Source organism: Corvus moneduloides, chromosome 9, assembly GCF_009650955.1.
Source record: "Corvus moneduloides isolate bCorMon1 chromosome 9, bCorMon1.pri, whole genome shotgun sequence".
Taxonomy (NCBI): domain Eukaryota; kingdom Metazoa; phylum Chordata; class Aves; order Passeriformes; family Corvidae; genus Corvus; species Corvus moneduloides.
Window position 1 is genome coordinate 3,672,074 of NC_045484.1, and position 13,613 is coordinate 3,685,686.

The 13,613-nt window shown below is 43.8% G+C and overlaps 1 long non-coding RNA gene across 2 annotated transcripts; it reads right to left on the reverse strand.

The window, feature by feature from the left end:
• Positions 1–1,429: 1,429 nt before the first annotated feature.
• LOC116448396 lies at positions 1,430–12,310 on the reverse strand. 2 transcript variants are annotated; one of them, XR_004241925.1, is made up of 5 exons: positions 11,351–12,310; positions 6,914–7,063; positions 2,685–2,772; positions 2,373–2,449; positions 1,430–2,233 (listed from the first exon to the last, which is right to left on the reverse strand). It is a non-coding gene; the product is annotated as an uncharacterized LOC116448396 (long non-coding RNA). The 2 variants fall into 2 exon arrangements; XR_004241924.1 differs by having other exon boundaries at positions 6,914–7,066; positions 11,351–12,309.
• Positions 12,311–13,613: the final 1,303 nt, after the last annotated feature.

Here is a 13,613-nt window from a genome sequence, read left to right on the forward strand (position 1 = left end):
CTAAAATGCAGTTGCCAGTGCAGCTCTTGCTGCCTCGGTGAAAATCTCCTGAGACAAGGAGCCTGGCAGGACACGTGCTTGGCAACAGCCAGTGTGCAGCTGAAACCTCCAGGATGGCCCAGAGTGCCACGCTGGACACTGCCTGTCCTTGGGGTTCAGAGCAAAGCAGATGCTTGGTGTGTCTGTGCAGGGTGCGGCTCCTGCTTGCTCCCAAATGAGCAATTGCCAGGAGATGTGTGCAGAGCTGCCTGGGCTCCCTGAGCAGGCCTGGCAGGGGCTGCAGCACGTGGGGTGGCAACGCAGCCTTGCGAGGCTGTGAATGTCTTGGTGCTCGCCCAGAGGGGGAATGGTGTGGGCTGAAAGGCTCCGTGCTTGCCAGGCTGTTGCAAAGGAAAGGGAGAATCCTCCTGAACTCAGGCAAAGGGGACCTGCAGCCCACTGAGGCGGCTGCTGAGCACCTCCAGCACCAATCCAGTGCTAAGGAGCGGAGTCCCGGAATCCCAGAATCCCAACTGGTTTGGGATGGAAAAGCACCTTAAAGCCCATCCAGTTCCACCCCCTGCCATGGGCAGGGACACATTCCACTAGCCCAGGGTGCTCCAAGCCCCTTGCAGCCTGGCCTTGGACGCTTCCAGGGATCCAGGAGCAGTCAGAGGTTCTCTGGGCACCCTGTGCCAGGGCCTCACCACCCTCACAGAAGCAGTTCCTTCCTGATAGGCCATCTAACCTGTGAGGAACGAAACAACTCTTAGAAAAATTAAAATAATTTATTAAAACAGAAAAATTAAAAATTATAAAAATCAGGAAAATATCGAAATTTGGGATCCTAGTGGCTCAAGAGGTATTTCCAGGAACGCAAGGATTAGAGATCTTTGGGCTTAGACAGCACTGGACCTCCGGTGGAAAACTTGCAGTGCTAGGCTGACTTTTAGCTAACCCAAAAGTCAAAGAAAAATTATTGAAGGCTCCTAAATAGCAGTAAGGCTTAAGTGCCCAGCACTGGCGCCCACTACAGCTAAATCTGCAGTGGTCTGCCCCTGCTCTGAGCCTGACTCACTATTTTATAGTACCCTAGCTCCACCCCAGTCCGCCCACGGACCACCCATGGCACACCCCTTTGGTCCTAAGTGATTGGTGCTTTCCTTTTGACAGATTATCTCTGTCTACCAATAGCTCGTCGTTGTCAGGGGGGTAGTAGCAGCTGGTGTAAGAGTGGTAACATGTCCTTATTAAGATTCAGGTTGCCGTGGAGCTTACTTACAGACCAACGGCTAAAGGTCTAAAACTCGCTGTTGGCTGTTAGAAACTGGGGTTTGGAGCTGGTTCTGAGCAAAGTAGAAACCCTTAAAATAAGTATTAAAATACATCCAACACATCTTAAAACATTTGCAAAAGTATACAGAGAACATGAGAAAAACAACTTTTTTTAAAGTTGGAAAGGGAATTTTAACTGGGACACTTTTAACTAGGGGATTTTAACTGGAACTGGTGCAGATAAACTGCTTTGAACAAGTGAAAGCACTAATAGCAGAACTTGATATTTGTACCTGGACTGATGGGTGAACATTAACACTCAATTAAAGTTGTGTAACCCAAAATTAACTAATCAAAACACTTAACATGCAAAGACCAAGCTAATTAGGGAGTTCATGTATGACATAACCCTACTCTCTTCTTGTCTGAATGAGGTACCCGAAGGGCAGAAAATGACAACTAAAAGAATCCCCTTAAGCAATTCCTTCACACAACCTTTTGGGTGTCTTGTAAGGGAAAAAAAAAGGAAATGGATAGTTGGGGGCAGTTTTCCAGACCTGAAGTGGAAGGAAGGGAACATACCAAAATTTTATCTGTTCCCTGGAGAGAAAAAATGTAGTCTGTCTTATTCTCCCCAGGTCTGAACTCTGACTCTCCTAAAAGCATAAACTCTTTGTCACAGTTTCAGATGTATTTGTATCCAAGGAAGCTACTGCTGCTGCTGCTGCTTAACTTTACCTAAATAAACATCTATTGCAGGGAGGAATTAGAGTATGGCAAGTATTCCTTCATAGGCAAGAAAATCAGCCTTTCAGCTTCATTTTTGATACCTCTTCAAGCCTTCAAAATGGAATGTTTTTATTTTTCACAGTTGTGAGTCTAGGGTGAGTCACCCTCCAGTAGTTCTACCCCTTCCCATCCTCACCTGGAGCACAATGATGCCTTTCTGTCCTGTTCACACACTGTGGGCAGGAGCTTCCTGAAGATGAAAAACAATCAGAAAATGTTATTGCCCTTTACATTATTTTCCCAGCTGAGCCATATCTATTAAAGCTGCTGTTAGGGGACTTCATTTACTCGCAATGAGAGTTCTCTCTTCCTTTTGTCAGAGAACTCACCAATCTTGCTTCCACTGGATTGCAGATCTCCCATCAGCTTCCCTGGGACCTGGACGACTTCTCTGCCTTTATGGAAACTGAAAGCAATCATTACCAAGCAGAACAGGATGGTGTTTTGAAGGAATTACAGTGGGTGCCACATTTGTTTTCATGGATGAAAAGGAAGTCCCGCTCGAGGAGGGAAACAGCAATCTATGCATATCTTTAATGTAAAAACCAAGAGCGCTGGAGAAAAATTTTGCAGGAAACAAATCTGGTTGGAAAAAGGAGCTAATCTTAATATTACCACAGGACCAAGCTGCAGAAATGTACCTGGAGATACGGCAGCAGGGCAGCCTGAGAAGACTGAATTCCTTAGGAAATGTTCTGTAATATGCTGGAATTGGATATGAGACAGCAGCTGAAATAAAAAAAAAAACAAAAAAACCCCAGGTTTTATCTTTGAAATAACTCTGGGATTTGTGGCTGCAATAAACAGTAAATACTTTTACATTTTTGTTTATTTTTAATTCCAGTCTAGGTAAGCCCATCTGAAGCAGTTGAGCCTGGTCAAGCTGTAGATTTTCACTTGGATCCAATTCCAAAACTCCAGATTCAAGGCAGGTCCCAAACTGAGGTTGAGTTTCACCCATTACAATGTTAAAGAGAATGTGCAAAAATACCCCCACAGGTCATAACGAGCTGTGTGAAAACCACATTATTCCATGGCCTTTGATCAAAATTTGGTGAGGCTCAGAGGTGAGATCTCTACAGAAACAACTGAGAGAGAGATCTATAGACTCCTGTTTAGGATTTTTCTGTGACATGAAATCAAAGGAAATAAAGAACAATAAATATGCCTGACACACCTATGTACTGTATGTGAAAATTATTCCACTCCTGGGGTGGTTGGTTTTGGTTCGATAATTCAGATTTATTCTTTAGCCGCATGTCCTTAGAAGAAAATCTCTGGTTTGATTTGTGTATGTGCCTGTGCAATTTGCAGAGGATTGTTGTTGTTGTTGTTGTTACACAGAGTTTAATTTTCAAGATTTTTTTTCCTTTATTTTTTCCCTTATTATTCTCACTCTCCACTCTCAGGCCCACAAGCTAAAAAAAACCCCACAAACAACACAATTAGGCAAAGAACAGGAAAACTCTTCAACATCTGCTCTTGCCCAAACAGGAGAATTTATCTAAAACAAAGGTAAAATAAATTATGTTATGTTTCTATTTTCACTTGAGAAAGGGTTTCTGCAGATCCTAGTTTCTGCACTTATTCGGAACTCTCCATATTTGCATAGAAATTCTCTGCTCTGTACCTCTTTGGAAGTGATTTTTCTCTGTCTTACTCCTTGAAACACCTCCCCTTACACACTCTTTTATTTATTTTTAACTCTTATGTTAAATGCTTTCATGAAATAACATTTTTCAACTTCATATAATTAGTAAGAATTTAAAATACTGGTTGTTCCTGAGCTACAGCATAACTTGTGCATTGGTTTCCCTTTCAATACTACTCCAAAATTAAATCCCTGGAATTAGAGACACAAATGTTATTATCAAAGTTCTTAAGCAGAATAATAAGGTGATACCAATAACGGTCTTTTCTACAAAGTAGAAAGAATTCTGTTTTGTGGGAATTTCACATGTACATAAAACCACTTTGGATTAAATGTTTATCACTTTACAAGTAAAATTTGCTCACTGGGATTATAGAGAACAAGGCTCTTAATGGAAACTCTTAAGCATCCACATAAAGCAAAGCACACAAGAAATCAGCTAAGGCACTGCTGTAAGCGTCCCCAGTTCAGTGAAAAATTGTCCAGCCTACGTTGCCCAGACTGGAAAAAACATACAGGCACTTACTCTGTGCTTACACATCTTGAAACCCCAGAGGAATTCTTATATCCTTCAAGATTTTTGCCCTCCCTGTCTAAAACGGATTATTTTCAATAAATGGATCATATTAGAACCAGTGCCTTAGAAATGAGAGAGTTTATGGTGCTTTGTGAGCTGGTTCCCTCACTCCACAATTGTTCTTCATTATCCCTCAACTCCCAGCTGTATTGTGCTTCCCATAAAACTGACTGTATCCCCACACTATGAGAAGTGCCCTGGAAATAGCACTGGAGACTCTGTGAAACATCTCCCATAAATGACCTGGAGTCACTGCAGAAGAGCTTGAGAAGGTTGTTCTCCCCCTCAGTTCCTCACATCATCATCTTAATGGTAAGTACAGCACAAGAATTAAGTGAGGAGAGTTTTTGCTCCCAGCATTGGTGTGGGCAACCTGGCTCTGAGTGCAGCAGGTTTTTCCACTGCTTCTCCAGGAGTGATGTGAAGCACAGCACTGAGGAAGGAATAAACAGCAGCCAGGGAAGGGCAGTGTAACTAACATATGTGGGGAAATAATGCCAGTGCTAAAAATAAGTGTGAGAAACAGTTCTCTGTGAGTCTGTAATTCTGAAGTAAACAACATTCTGTTTGTACTTGGAGCAGTGAAGTACAAGATGTCAAACACAGCTGAGCATCGGGGTGATTGTGGATCCTCATAATGACTGTGAAACACTACTGAAAATTCTGAGGGGACCAAACACCCTCCCCACCAAAAAAATCCCAAACCAGCCCTTATTGATTTAAAAAGTACAAGAATTCATTTCTCATTCCAGCTTTCCATAGAAAACTATTTCTAAGCCCAGAACAAAACAGGTGGATGGCTTAAGATTGGAAATCATAGAACGACAGCGTGGTTTGGGCTGGACCTTAAAGCCCATCCCAGTGCCACCCCTGCCATGGGCAGGGACACCTTCCACTAGCCCAGGCTGCTCCAAGCCTTGTCCAGCCTGGCCTTGGACACTTCCAGGGATCCAGGGGCAGCCACAGCTTCTCTGGGCACCCTGTGCCAGGGCCTCCCCACCCTCCCAGGGAACAGTTCCTTCCCAGTATCCAACCAAAATTTCCTCTCTTTCAATTTGAACCCATTGTTCCTCATCCTGTCACTACAGCTCCTGATGAAATTTTGTGGTCAACTAAAAGCTCAGTTCAGATTTCCTACACCTGCAAAAAGCCTTACCGAGCCACCGAAATTCCCTGTTCAGGAACCCCAAGAACCATTTCATCTTCTTTACCCAACTGGTGATAGAACAGTAGGGAGTAGGTTGTTATTTAGTAGTTATTTGGGTGTTCACTGGAATCATGGAATCATTAAGGTGGGAAAAAGCTCTTCAAAGACCTTTGAGATCACGAAATCCAAATCTTTATTCCAGAACCACCCCCATGTTCACCATTAAACCAATTCCCCAAGTGCCAAGGACATCTAATCTGTCCCCATCCCCTGCAGAATGAGTTCAATTTAATTTTGGAGTCTATATAAGGGATCATATCAAGTCATGGTCATCCCATGCAGGTTCCCCCTTTGCCACCACCTTCCCGCTTTGGGTATTTCCACACCTAATGACCACAAAAGAAATTAATGTCTCGATGGCTCTGCTGTATAAAACACCAATAATTTGACTTTTCATTATCCTTTTGTTTAAAAAGAAATCCAGCTCAGGAAGCAGTGCAGCACAAAGGACACGCTGTCTCACTTCCGCTAGAATTTACATGGAATATTAAACAATGAAGAATTTTGATAATTTATGCTCTTGACAAAGGTTGTAACAAGAACAAGAAATGGGAGAAACTAATTCTTCATATGGGAAACAGTAAAATTATAGTTCACTGTAATTGCTGCCTTAGATTTTAATTTTCTGGTTCCCTTGGGCTCCACAGTAGGAGAAACTGAAGGACCTCACAGAAGAATTAAAAAGGGATTTATATCAGTGAAAAAATTGACTCATAAATAGTTATAGATTATATTGCAAGTTCTCATCAGACCGGCTGAAACCAAAGCAGAGAGCCTAATTTAGCTTGTCAGAGGTTTTTAATAATGATCCTTTCAATTAAAAATCCAATAAATACATAATGGAAAACTTATATTGTTTTCAGTAAACAAAACTGTGGAGAGAGCTGATGGAAAAACAACACGCCAACCAAATCTCTTCTTCCCTCCTATCTGTTTTCTCTCCAATTTTACTCAGATTTGAGCTAAAATGCCCAAATAAAAAGTGTCACCACCGCACCATTATCCCAGAGAGTCAGGGAAATCTGTCTCCCTGCCTCCAGATAAGAGGGATGTGGGAATGTGTCCCTGCCAATGCTCAGCAACCACAGCACACAAAGCTGTTACTCTGCCTTTTGTTTCCAAAAGTGTAGGGTGTAGTGCTAGGAAACTCTTGGAACGAGTCCCCTCCTGTTAGGGCAGCATTTCTGTGCTCACACTGCACAGGTCTCACTTGCTCTGCAATCCACGATGTGGAAGAAGGGAAGGGAGTGAAATCAGTGAGACAACACCAAAAGTGAGACAACAGCTTGGAAATCCCGTATCAGAAAGCCTCTGCTTTGTCACTCTCTTCCTCACAGCAAAAAAACCCAGAAGTATTACCCAAAAGCTGTTAGGGTTGTTCAAACCCCTTCCCAAACACAGCCTGCAGTTCCCAGTGGAACGAAGCACCGCTCACCTCAAGGAACACTCCTGTCACTTGTTGCCTCTCGAAGAGCACCGTGGCAATATCCCAAGGAAATTCAAAATAGGCACATCTTGCTGTGGGGCATTTCCACAAGTGCTCTGCCATGAAATGCTGCTTTGCCCACATCTTGGGGAGCTTGGTCTCCTCAGAAAGCAAAAGTAAAAAATGAAAAAATAATAAGGAAGTGATAACTGAGAAAGGACACATTTCTATTTTACTCTTATAAGGGACCAGATTCCTTGGCATTTTTAGCAAGAAAGAGTTTTATTTTAGTGGAAATTCATTCCATTTATCTGTTCTTTAGCAAAAGATGATCAGAGGGATGGAACACCTCTCCTATGAGGAAAGACTGAGACGATTGGGATTGTTCAGCCTGGAGAAGAGAAGGGTCTGATAACACCTTATGAGAACTTTCAGTGCCTGAAGAGCTGGGGGGAGGGACTTGGGACAAAATGGGGCCGGAGTGACAGGACAAGGGGGAACGACTTCCCACCGACAAAGGGCAGGGTTGGATGGGATATTGGGAAGGAATCCTTCCCTGTGAGGGTGGAGAGGCCCTGGCACAGAGTGCCCAGAGAAGCTGTGGCTGCCCGTGGATCCCTGGAAGTGTCCGAGGCCAGGTTGGACAGGGCTTGGAGCAACCAAGTGGAAGGTGTCCCTGCCCGTGGCAGGGGGTGGAACAAGAGATTTCAGGTCCCTTCCATCCCAAACCATTTTGGGATTCTGAAGATAACTTGGCTCTTTCCCTCTACTCAGCTTTGAGCACTCATGGAAACAAAAAAAACTCAGCTGTTGGGGAGAGCAAGGACTTCATTTAGACTGCCACAGCACAGGCTGGACAACACCTCTGCCATCTCAGAGTGGGACATTCCCCATGCCATTAGGAACAGAGCAGCAGGAGAAGCTGACAGGAAAAATGCATCCTTAAGCATGCAGGAGGAATTCCTCTCCTCCATGTCCTTTTCATGACAGTCCATCAGAGTTTGTCCCTGGCTGGGGACAGACACCTCCTGCAGCCATGGTGCTGCCTGATGGAAATAAACCCAGTCAGGAGCACTGGAGAAAGTATAGAAAACTTATTTCTTGCACTAAGAGAATGAGGATTTTTTTGGGGAGAAGGCAGATTTGTGGATAAAAACATGTTTTTCTCTCTCATGCTTGAGCTATCTGGGAAAATAGAGAAAGAGAATAATTTAGTTCTATCTTTACTAAATTTTCTTTTGTTTTTGCCTGAGGTTCCTGATGGTGTCTCTGCTTTTCCCATGTCTTTCTAATAAACCAGCAGAGTTTGCAATGTATTTTTTGTGTGTGGTGGATAAACCCACACTTTGTGAGGTTTCACAGGACCTCACACAGCTGAACCCATATTTCTGTACCTTATTACACAGCACCTTATATGCATAAAAAGCATGTTTTTCCCAGGTTTTTCCGAGTCATAGCCAGGCTAACCCAGAGGGGGTTTGGGCACAGCAGTTCCCTGCAGCTTTCTCTGTCTCTCTCCAAGAAAACACAGAGCTCATCTCCCTCTTCCTACCAAAATCTGCAGCAAATCTTAATTTTCAACCCAACAGCCTGGCTGAAAAATGCGCTTTCTGCAACACTGTTGTGCTTAAACCACACCAAGAATCAATTGTAATTAAAATAGAACAAAGAAAGACACCAATACAAAGCTAAAAAAGCAAATCCACTCATTTTTCCAGAGTACTGAGGTGTGTTTACCTCAATCTAAGCACTGTCCCCAAATGGTCAGTCCTTCACTTGAAAAGTTGTCTACTCCCCAGTGCAAAGTCAGTGGGTGTTACCTGAGGAGCTGGAGCCAATAATTTTTACTATTTGATTTTTTATTCCAGACAGGATGGTTTGCCTTCAGCTGTGGACTTCTACACCCTTCATCTTCAAGGCTAAGTATCAGCACCAACAAAAAGAATGAAACTGATAGGCAAGATTTATAAGGATGAGCCTGATTAGGCCATTATTTCTACAGCATCCAGGTAGATTGGAATTATTTTCTGTAATACTTAAAACACCAGATCTTTTTTCATGTTTCAATTTGCACTGATATAAAAATGCTTTTTTTTTTTCTTTCTTTTTTAGAGAAAGAAAACCCACTTTGTAAGTATTTTCCTGTTTCAAACAAATCCTTTTATCTAAGGGTGAGCCCAGGTTGTTAGTTGAGATTGTTTGCATAAAATCTCATTAGCCTATTGATTCTCCTTCTAACACCTTAGGTAGTACTTCATTACCATGCAAATAGAGACAGGCTTTTTACATGTACCTTAATGCAGCACTGATTATTCTCCTTTCATAGCACCAGCAACAAAGCACCGTAATGAAAGTCATCAATAATTGTTCAACAGGTGAAAGAGATTAGAATCAAACAGAGCCTTTCTTATCAGCAGGAGCCTCCTTTTCCCCTCCAAAACACAAATTTGGCTGATTACCATTCTCAGGGATCTGCAAGGCTCCCAGTTTCATCTTTTCCTTCCACAAACAGGTACAATGCACTGCAGGGTGAAATATTTTGGAATTCAGAGTGAAATCCAGAACCCAAAGGAAGCAGTGGGGCTTGCAGTGCTGCCTTCTTCCCCCAAATTCCTGTCCTTCCAGCCCATCTCAGTGATGGCTCTGCAGCACCACCTCAGCTTTTAATTTAAACGCTTTTCGTGTGGAAGGTCCCTGCTTTAATGTGGCACACAGCTTGTGAGAAAGAGTAACAGAAAGTCATGAACAGTTTCTGTTGGAAAGGACCTTGAAGATCACCCGGTGACACCCCCTGCCATGGGCAGGGACACCTTCCACTAGCCCAGGCTGCTCCAAGCCCTGTCCAGCCTGGCCTTGGACACTGCCAGGGATCCACGGGCAGCCACAGCTGCTCTGATCTGGATGATATTTAAGGTCCCGTCCAGCCCAAAGCATTCTGTGATTCTGGAAAGTCATATTTGCAATATGGTGGCTACAAATCTACCTTAATTTTAACCCTAAGTGCCCCCCGGGATGTCAGCCAAGCATTTCTGGGACTGTTCTTGGGACAGAGTTGCAAGTGCAGAAACTCCAGCAGGGAATGAGGGAATATTTGTTGGCAAACAGCCTCTGCTGGGATAGAATCACAGAACCCCAGAACATCCTGAGTGGGAAGAGACCCACAAGGATCATCAATCCAACCCCTGTCCCTGCACAGACACCCCAACAATCCCACCCTGTGCATCCCTGGGAGCGGTGTCCAAACACTCCTGGAGCTCTGGCAGCCTCGGGGCCGTGCCCATTCCCTGGAGAGCCTGGGCAGTGTCCCAGCACCCTCTGGGGGAAGAACCTTTCCCTGATCTCCAGCCTGACCCTCCCTGACACAGCTCCAGCCATTCCCTGGGTCCTGGCCCTGGTCACAGGGAGCAGAGATTGGAGCTGTCCCTGGGCTGCCCCAAAGGTGGGGATGCAAAAGGTGTCCCTGCAGAAAGTGTAGCCCAAAGAAACCTGTGCTCTTCACAAAGAGCTCAGCAGAGACTTTGGTAAGGAGCAGGAAAGAAAACAGAGAGCAGAGGAAAAAAAACCCAAAAAATCCAACAAAGCAGATTTGAAAAGCAGCAAGATGCAACTGGCTTCATTGGAGCAAAAATGTCTTGAGAGGAAGCCCAGCATGAAGCAGGTAACCCACTCCACCTGACTGAGCACTGATTTTACTGCTTCTTCTTTTGTGTGATCACACCCAGGGGCTGCCTTTTCAGATACCACAAACACCATTGATAGAGGCAGGCACTACTCATGGGGTGAAATTTGTGCACAGCCAAAAACCAAAATCGCATCTTCTTCAACTCAGTCTGCATAAGGAACGAAGTGTAGCTGGCTACAAAACCTGCTGGGGTGATAATGCAAAACCTACAGTGACCAAGGTCCTCGGGAAGGGGGGCAGGCTCATCTCTGCTGTGACCAGGGACAGGACCCAGGGAATGGCTGGAGCTGTGCCAGGGAGGGTCAGGCTGGAGATCAGGGAAAGGTTCTTCCCCCAGAGGGTGCTGGGGCACTGCCCAGGCTCCCCAGGGAATGGGCACGGCCCCGAGGCTGCCAGAGCTCCAGGAGCGTTTGGACACTGCTCCCAGGGATGCACAGGGTGGGATTGTTGGGGTGTTCTGAGCCAGAAGTTGGACCAGTGGTGCTTGAGGGTCCCTTCCAGCTCTGGAGATCCTGTGATTCCATGAACCAGGAGCAGAGGTGTGCACAGAAGAAATACAAGTATGAAATAAAAACGTTGGAAGCAGCCTTCAGCACTTTTTCCTTAACAAGCACAAACGCAGGCCCAGAGCAGCAGCAGCACTGGAAATGTGGCTGTGAGAGGCAGTAAAAGACACATCTTTTGGAGCAGAGTGATAAGTGGGGAAAACAAAAAAAGTAAAATAAAAAATACCTGAGATTTTAAGTGAAGGAAGAACTTCCTACCTGTTTCTCCCAAAGTTAAGGGCAATGGGGTCTCCCATGCAGACAGAAAGGACTTGGCTGTTAAATTCTCCTGCAAAAAAAAAGAACCTGTAAGAAAGAAAACATGAAGTAACCAGCCAAATAAAGGAAGGGAAGTTTCACTTATATGTGCCTATAGTTTGTAGTCAATTGGGCCCAATTTCTGTAGCAATTGTGAGCTGAAAGCCAGAGCTTTACCATAATTCAGTTTGATTACTATTGTTGACTTTCTTTTCATTAGTTTTCCCAAGAACCAATAGAAAAAACCAAGAAGCTATTATCAAAAAGTCCAGCAAGGAGGGGAGGAGGAAGAGGAGGGAGTACATGAAATAACAAAAATCTAGATGTTCTGAGCAGAACCTCCTATTAGAAGGAAAGGGTTTATTCCACAGGCAAGTTTTACTCCATTGCCAAGAAATAACAAGTGAAGGAGCAAAAAATACTAAATGTAAGAAATTCTGTTCTGTCTTGTCAAAAGCAAAGCAAATTAATTGTGTAAGTATACATGTAATACTAATGATATTATACAGCTCAAGCAAAACCAGCTAATGAATCCCACTGCCTAAAAGTGCCTGCTTCAGTTATCAGCATTCTGGTCACAACTGCCACAATTTCCACTTGTGCTGTCAGGACAGAGAAGTGGCTTAAAAGAAAAATCAAAAGCCTTAGAAATGCATGTATAATATTTACTAATCACTACTAATTCAGAAGGATTTAGGTCTTTGTATGCCTTCGGCTGCCAAATACCATCTGAAATGTTTTAATACTCTCCAAGACCCTTATTACCCTTTCAACTGCAAATTTTAGACAGGATTACATTTTCTTGGTTGGTTGCTTTGCCCAGAAATTGTCCTCTATGCAAGGAATCAGCATTATGTGATTAACACAGACAAGAAACAAACAATAGAAATAAACAGTTTACAATGGCCTGGAGTGACAGGACACAGGGAATGGCTTCCCACTGCTGGAGGGCAGGGTTAGATGGGATATTGGGAAGGAATTGTGCCCTGGGAGGGTGGGCAGGCCCTGGCACAGGGTGCCCAGAGAAGCTGTGGCTGCCTCTGGATCCCTGGAAGTGTCCAAGGCCAGGCTGGATGGGGTTTGGAGCAACCTGGGACAGTGGAAGGTGTCTCTGCCCATGGCAGGGGGTGGCACTGGCTGGGCTTTAAGGTCCCTTCCAACCCCAACCATCCTGTGGTTCTGTGATTCAGGGGATGGTGTTGGTGGCACCCAAGACAGTGTAGGATAGGAAAGAAATGCCATAATCCTGACTCTATTAAGGAAACTATTCCAGTAAAATGATACTTATCATCCAAAACATATCAGTCAGAAAACTTAACATCTTTAATGGAAAAGATACCAATGTTTTCACCATCAACAGGTCTTGGCACAGGATCCTCCAAATTTGCTATGCTGCTAATTCAGAGAGCTGCTGCTAATTGATCCTAGACAACCTTCTCCACGTTCTCTTCTTTGATGCACTTCAGAAAACAGGAAAAATTAAGTAAGCTGATGAAAAACACAAACCCAGGGCTTACCCCAAAAATCTGTGGGTCTTTGGGGTGATTTTTTTGTTTATTTGTTTTGCATTTTTTAAGCACTATAACCTTTATATCAAAGCTTGTGTTTGCTTAGCCAACCCCAAAGCCATATTTTGTGAATACCACTAGCAAAGGACTTTTCTGATGGGAAGAGAGGAAGGGGGAGCCCACCAGTTCTGAAAGGGTCTTTACTGGACAGGGTCAGTGTTAATAAACAAAAATGATGCCTGGTACACACTGGATACCAAGGAAATGCATGAAAATGTGCAGCTGGATCTGTGGCTGAGTGGGTTGTTTCTGTTAGAATTCACTTTGAATGCTATTAGATTAAATTGGGCCATGGCAACTTGTGAGACAATTTGCATTCCTGCTTAAAAATCCATAGTCTGAGTAAATTGCTCTCAAAGCTTCATCTCTGTTAAACTGAAATACAAGGCTTGGTATTAAAGAGTAAAATTTACCTTTTGACAGCAGTGATGGACTGTCTTTGCTCAAAAGACACTGCTTAATTAAAAACAAATGGGGTTAATGTGAATGAAAGCTATGAGCTCAAGTGCAATCAACAGTCAAGTCAATCTGAAGTGGGGTGACCTTTAAAGGAGAATGTTTTCACTCGTTAAACACATTGCTGACTTTTGGGAAAGAAGTACAAAGTTTAAAAAGAAAAAAAAGGTAAGGGGTTGTTAATAGGCCATGAGAAAAGG